The sequence below is a fragment of the Meriones unguiculatus genome, chromosome 2 (genome assembly GCF_030254825.1).
Source record: "Meriones unguiculatus strain TT.TT164.6M chromosome 2, Bangor_MerUng_6.1, whole genome shotgun sequence".
Classification (NCBI taxonomy): Eukaryota; Metazoa; Chordata; class Mammalia; order Rodentia; family Muridae; genus Meriones; species Meriones unguiculatus.
The window spans coordinates 66,215,175-66,221,839 of record NC_083350.1 but is presented as its reverse complement, the minus strand read 5'-3'; positions in this window follow the sequence as shown (position 1 = coordinate 66,221,839).

Here is a 6,665-nt window from a genome sequence, read left to right as displayed (position 1 = left end):
ATTTTTTCTTGCTCTTTAGTTATGACTTTCTACTGAATGTATCAGCAGATGTGAGAATCCACCAATGTTTTAGTAAACCAGACATTGAGTTTGTAAAATGGTAAAACATTCTTGTAATTACTTTTAATTTTGGACATGTACTTTGTTGTTAAAGTGTTAATTATATTAACATAGAATGGTATTTTTTATAATTGCCCTCTTTTTTCCTGAGAGAAGCCTGGGTTTGTTTCAAGCTCATTAAGGAGCTGAAGACCTTGAGATTCCAGACTTCTAATCCTCCTGTCTCCATCTCCTTGCTGCCAGGATTACACTTGTGATTTTTATTTTCTTGTGCTGATTTCTTGTTTTGCTCTAAGTGTTGACATTCAGACCACTTATATAAACCAAGATTATAGATTATATGTTCTGTTCTTCTACTTATTTTTCTTTTGAATAATTTCTGTGGTTAAGGTCGCCTAGGTGAGTTACTGTGAGTTAACAGCAGAGGTAAGACACAGAAGGAAGAAACATTGTTCTTCTCCCAAACTCCTTCCTCTGTCATCCAGCTTGCTTCTTCATGTTAGTGAGTGGCTGCTGTAACAACTGTGCCCTTGATCTCTGCACTGTAGAAACACACTTTAGCTTTTGTCTTCATCTTCTCACATGACACAGCATGGCTGTTTTGTGCGACCCTATTTTCTCCCTGCTGAGGCACTGTCGTAATGTCACTTACACATACTTGGGAATGTGTTTGTCGCTCCAGCACATCTAGGTCAGGGTTTTGTAAACTGTTTATCTAGAAATCTATTTGTGCCTGAGAAAATTTTACATGATCCTGGCTAGATAGGTATATGAAATAAGGATACAAATTAAATATTCACTGATATTAAGCGATGAATTATTTTAGAAACCTCAATTTAATAACATCTAAAAAACATTTTTTTTAAATGTGCATTAGTGTGAACGTGTCAGATCCCTTGGAATTGGCAGTACAGACAGTTGTGAGCTGCCATATGGGTGCTGGGAATTGAACCTGAGTTCTTTGGAAGAGCAAACAGTGCTCTTAACTACTGACTGAGCCATCTCTCCAGCCCTGTGATAAATTATTTTAAACTGGTTCTAGTGTCTAGGTCTTATAATCCCAGCTACCTGGGAGGCTGAGGCAGGTGGATCACAGATTCTTGGCCAGTCTCTACTACACAGTAAACTGAGACCAGCTTGAGAAACTTAATGAGTTCCTCAATTCAAAGCAAAAAGTGAAGAGAGCAAGGGACAGCTTGCCCAGCATGCACGAGGCCCTGGGTTGAATCTCCATTACCACAAAAATAGTTTTGAAAAACTGGTACACATAAAATTTTACCATTTATTGATGACTAAGGCAAATTTGCATGTTAATGGATGTGTTTGTTTGAATAACACAACCCAATCCAAAGGTATAACAGTTTGATACTTACATGTTGAGGAATAACAGTATGAGAAAATTTAAAATATTTTTCCACAATCAAACCTTATTTTTTAATGTGAGTAGAAAGCTTAATACAAGTAGCCCAAATGCTGAAGCTCATAATAAACTCAGGATAGGCCAGTGAGCAAAGGTTTTCGCTGTTAAGCCTGATGACTTGAGGTTGATCTCTGTGTTCTACATGGTAGGAAGAGATAACTGATTCCTCCAAGTTGTTCTTTGGCCTCAACACGTAGCTAAAAAGTAGTGAACGTTGGTTTGAAATCTGAGCAGAGGTGTTCTGGCACCATTCTTTAGGGTGATGTGAGCAACGCAAAGTGCTTGTCCTCTGAGCTCACAGTGGAGCCTGCAGTGAAAACACTGTATAGATAATTTCAGTCATTACACACTTGATTTTGGAATACTGTTGGTCCTTGCATGCTCAGAAGCCATTCACTGTTGCTAATTGTATGTAGTTCTTATGTGCAGTTGGGTACTGATGCCCCTGGACACTAGCATTTGCAGAAATAGCAAGGCAGAGGCCCACCTGTCTAAGAGCTTTTGTGGCTGCTGATGGTTTAGCAAAAGAAAACAGACTCTGGGACAAGATCTTACCCTCAAACCCACAGACTGATGGAGGACACCAGAGAGAAAGATCATTCTCCCCAAAACAACTGACAGGCCTTGGTACCTAACCTTTACCAGGCTGCTTAATTGGGGTACACAAAACTTTCTGGGTTGCTCAGACTAAGACATGTTGTACCTAGACAGGATAACCTAGTGTGGGCTAAGGGCCAGGTCTGCGCTCAAGTGAATCCCAAACAGAGAGCCCTTACCAGTGAACTCTGGGAAAACTGGCTTCACCAAGATTCAGTCTGCTGGGGGAGACTAAAGCATCTGCTAATTTTTAAAGATACTTTTTGAGGGTGAGTAGACTGAAACTGCTCAAATAGTAGCTAAAAAAACTTCCTCAATGAGGCCCAACAGTGGCCCAGCTTTCATAGTCAAAACTTCTCAATGAAGAACTAAAGCTTTAGACTTAGATTAAAGACTTTATTGTGCATATAGACCTCAGGGTTATGGCCAGGTTAATAAAAAAGGTAAATAAGACGTTATAAAACACTTTAACAAAACTCTCATTAGAGTCTACCAAAGGATGGGTAGCCCCCTGCCTTTTCTTTGCTTCGGCCTGCTGCACCCCACATAGGGAGGAATTTACTCCCATAAGGTTATCCTTGAAAACCTCCCCCTCTGCCTCCCAGGCTCAGAGATCTGTGGATGGCAAACACCTCTAACCATTCCTTCATCAAGTCACACAGACCCTCCAGTTTTCTGTACAGGCTCTTCATTAAACTATCTGGGAGACCAAGCTGACCTCTGAATCCACCACCAGTTTCCCCTTGTTTGAGTCCACTCATACCGTGTGGGTCAAGTGAACAGTGAAAAGGGCCCTGAGACTAACCTGGAAAGGACCCTAAAGGTGATTCTCCCCACTCCTATAGCAGTGAGTATAGCAGGCACAGACGAAGGAAGCGGAAGCCCACAGATGCTGCTGCCAGATTGACTCTTTCTGGACTATGAATCCATTGACATTAAGTCTCTTGGGTCCTGGGTCCCTCCACTCCCTGCCCCTCTACCTCTGGCTGAGTCATGTGTTTTGCACTATGGGTGTAAATACAGGGTCATTGTCTAACCTCCACTGCCCTTGGGCCTGGACTGGAAATTGAGAAAGGCAGATACAAGCCAGTTTGACTACAGGCCAGCAACCCATATTCCATCTTGACCTTTGCTCATTGATTGCCCCCTTTAAGTGTCTGGTTGTACGAAGAAGGAAAAAGATATAAAAGTTTATCTTTTGAGATAAGATTACAAAGTTTACAATTCTATGCATGCCCTGCCACTGGGTGCCCTGGTTGCCAGAAACAAGGGAGTTTCCATTGCAAAAGTTGGGGTTGTAAAACTAAGGCTTCCTGAGAATTCTTTTAAAAGATTATGGCCTTTGAAAAACAGTAAAAACAACAACAACAATAACAATAACAAAACAGAGCCAGAGTTAATGTCACAGGAAGGGACACACTAGGGAGAGACTCAGTCATTCCCAGCCCAAAATCAGCCACATTTGCTGGTTAAGCTTAGACACCTGGCTTCTGTACTATACAGAGATAGGAACTAACCAAACTGTCAGCCCAGTATTAGCCCAGCCAGCCAAGAAAGACTTTCTATTGGTTTCCACCCATGGCCAGACAGTTTTCTCCGGTGAAAACCACACGACACCTGTCTCACAGGAACAGACCAAGAGACAGAGGAGGACACCTGATGGCCCCCTGGGATCCTGTGAACAGAGGCACATATGCCCTCTTCATTGTATGTGCATACATAGACATACAGACAAACAATCAAATTTTTTTTCAAGACAGGGTTTCTCTGTGTAGCCTTGGCTGTCTGGACTTGCTTTGTAGATCAGGCTGGCCTAACACTCACAGAGATATGCCTGCCTGTGCCTCCCTGAGTGTTGGGAAAATGAGCATGCGTCACGACGCCTGGCTCAAACAAATATTTATACGAAAAAATAGAAATGGGCTGCAGAGATGGCTCAGTGTCGATCTTTCAGGGGACACTGGTTCAATCCCAGCACCCACATGGTCACTAATAACCATCTGTAACCCCAGTTTCAGGGGAACTGGCACCCTCTTCTTGCCTCTGTGAGGAACATGTGCGGTGCAGAGACATCCATGAAGGAAAATACTCATACGTGTAAAATCAAGGGTGATGCTCCTCCCATACTTTTGCATACATCTTCAGGGACGTTTAGCTGGACCTGGCTTTGAGGGAGTCAGCTTTTACATACTAAAAAAAGATATATTCTGTTACTTAAAAAGTTATGTGTCTTCATATGTTTCTGTGTGGTGTTTGCTTATATGAGTGCAAGGGCCCGTGGAGTTCAGAACATGGCATCAGATCCTTTGGAGCTGATGTTTCAGGCAGTGTTAAGACCATGGAGCAATTGTTCCAGCCCCCAAATCTCTCTAGCAGTCCCATGAAGTAGACATACAACCAATTAAGAAGCAGATTCCATTGCTCCTTTTTCCCCCAGTGTCAACCAAGCCACTCTAGGCTGTAGATGGTCACAGTACCAGATACCAGCTGAGCTAGACTGGAGTCCCTTGGGAGTCCTGTTGTGGTGGTTGGAAGAAGCTGTGACCTGGTCTAATGAAGGCATGAGTCGTTTGTGTCATCCCCTGTGGGCTGGCTGCCAGCAGAAGGGTCCCTAAGTGACACCAGCACAGGTGTTAGCAGGGGAGTCGTCTGTGTAGGGATAGAATTTTCCACTCTTAGCCATGGTCCACTAACTCTTGATGAGCTCCTCCCGGCCCTTGGATGTTTTCTGAGCATCAAAGGAAGAAGAATTTCTCCGGTCATCTTGCCCAATGGCTGCAACTCCATCTGTAGACTTTGGATGAGCAAATCTCTGTGATCATATGGCACCAGCTCCTCAAAATCTGTCTCCCGCTGGAGACATCTACACATCCTGGCGGTTTCCCCTTTTTACAGCACCCTGGATAGTTACTAACAAATCACAGTTCTGAGAACTGTGGTAAAAGATGCTAATCTAAGGGAGGGACTTTGAAAAATCCCCGTGAATAATGTGACAGCCTGATCAGTATCAAGCAGTGTGGTCAGCCTGATCCTCTGTCTTATGAGCACTTTCGTTGCCTAGTTGGTCGTGCATTTGTGTTCTCAATGCAGGGACTTCCAGATTCACCCATAATTGTTCTTTTCCTTTTCTCCACAAGTATGTAGTTAAAGTGCACATGTATATCTGGGCATGCATGTATACGTATGTATGTATATATGTATATATGCACACACAAATATGTAGAGAGGGATGGAGGGAGCATCTCAATATGTTCAGGGGTGTTTTTAAGATTTCATGAAGGGGATTGGAGCAATGGCTCAACAATTAAGAGCACTGGCTGGTGTTTCAGAAGTTCTGAGCTCAATTCCTAGCAACCACATGGTGGTTCACAACCCTTTGTAATGGAATCGGATTCCCTCTTCAGGTGTGTGTGAAAGAGCACTCTTATACAAAAATAAATAAATCTTTTAAAAAAATCTTTCATGAAGAGCTTGTATTAGGAAATGCATGCCATAACTTGCTGTTATTGTTTTTAATTGGGACAGGATCATGTAGCCCAGATTGGCCTTAATTTCTCTGCGTTGTAGAGCATGACCTTGAACTTCTGATCCTTCTACATCTACCTGGGTTCAGGGATTACAGGCATATACCACAGCTCTTGGCTTTATGTGGTACTGGAGATTGAACACAAGGCTTCACTCATGGTAAGTAAAAATTCTTCCAGCTGAATTAGAGACTCAGCCCCACAATTTGCACTTTCTTGAGGAAGAGTCAGGTAGAGAAAATTACACTGTGAGAACACTGTGTATTTGAATCCTCTTGTTGCACGTCTATACTAGATCTTGCAGAATCCTTTCTGTCCTCATGGTTTGCAAAACGCAGGTCTAGAGGTCCATCCTGTTTCATGGATGTTTTGTGAACCACATTTTTGAGGGAAACAAGTTTTCCTGCTGCCTCCAGGGCATTTCATGGCGATCTCTAAATTTTGTGTTTTCAGTTGGTGGTGTTGTCTAGGGAGTAATGAAGAGTGCCGTTGGACCTACAACTGTGGCAGACACAGTTTCAAATGCCGGGATGAAGCTCGTGAAGGGTCCTCAGGGACAGGATGCACAGGATGGTATCTGGAGGTAAGCTGGAGCCTTCCCCTCAAGGGACGCTTCTGTGGTAGAGTTTCACTGAAACCCCAGGACAGAAGAGACGCCATCCATTCAGGAGATGTAGAGTGTGGCTTCTGCAGTTGGAGTGTGCCTTGTTGACTCTCTATGAGACTCATACTCAGACTTGGGTCATACCCTGTGATTAGAGTGGAAAATAGACTCCCCTGTCCCAGGAACTCCTGCTTCCTGCTCTTTCTGCTTCTCTTCTCCTAATTCCAAATGATAACTGTTTGTCTTGATTTATGGAGAGCAGTTAGGCCCACTTGGCAGCTTGGAAAGAAGGCCAGATGTTCATAATTTGGTCTTACTCCTTAAAGGGTCTAACTCTATTTCCCTTTTCTTCTAACACAAGCTTAGTTTATTTGTATGTCCACGGCTGTTTGCCTGTATATATGGCTGTGTATCACACATGTACCTGGTGCCTGCAGAGGCTGGAAGAGGGCGTCCCATT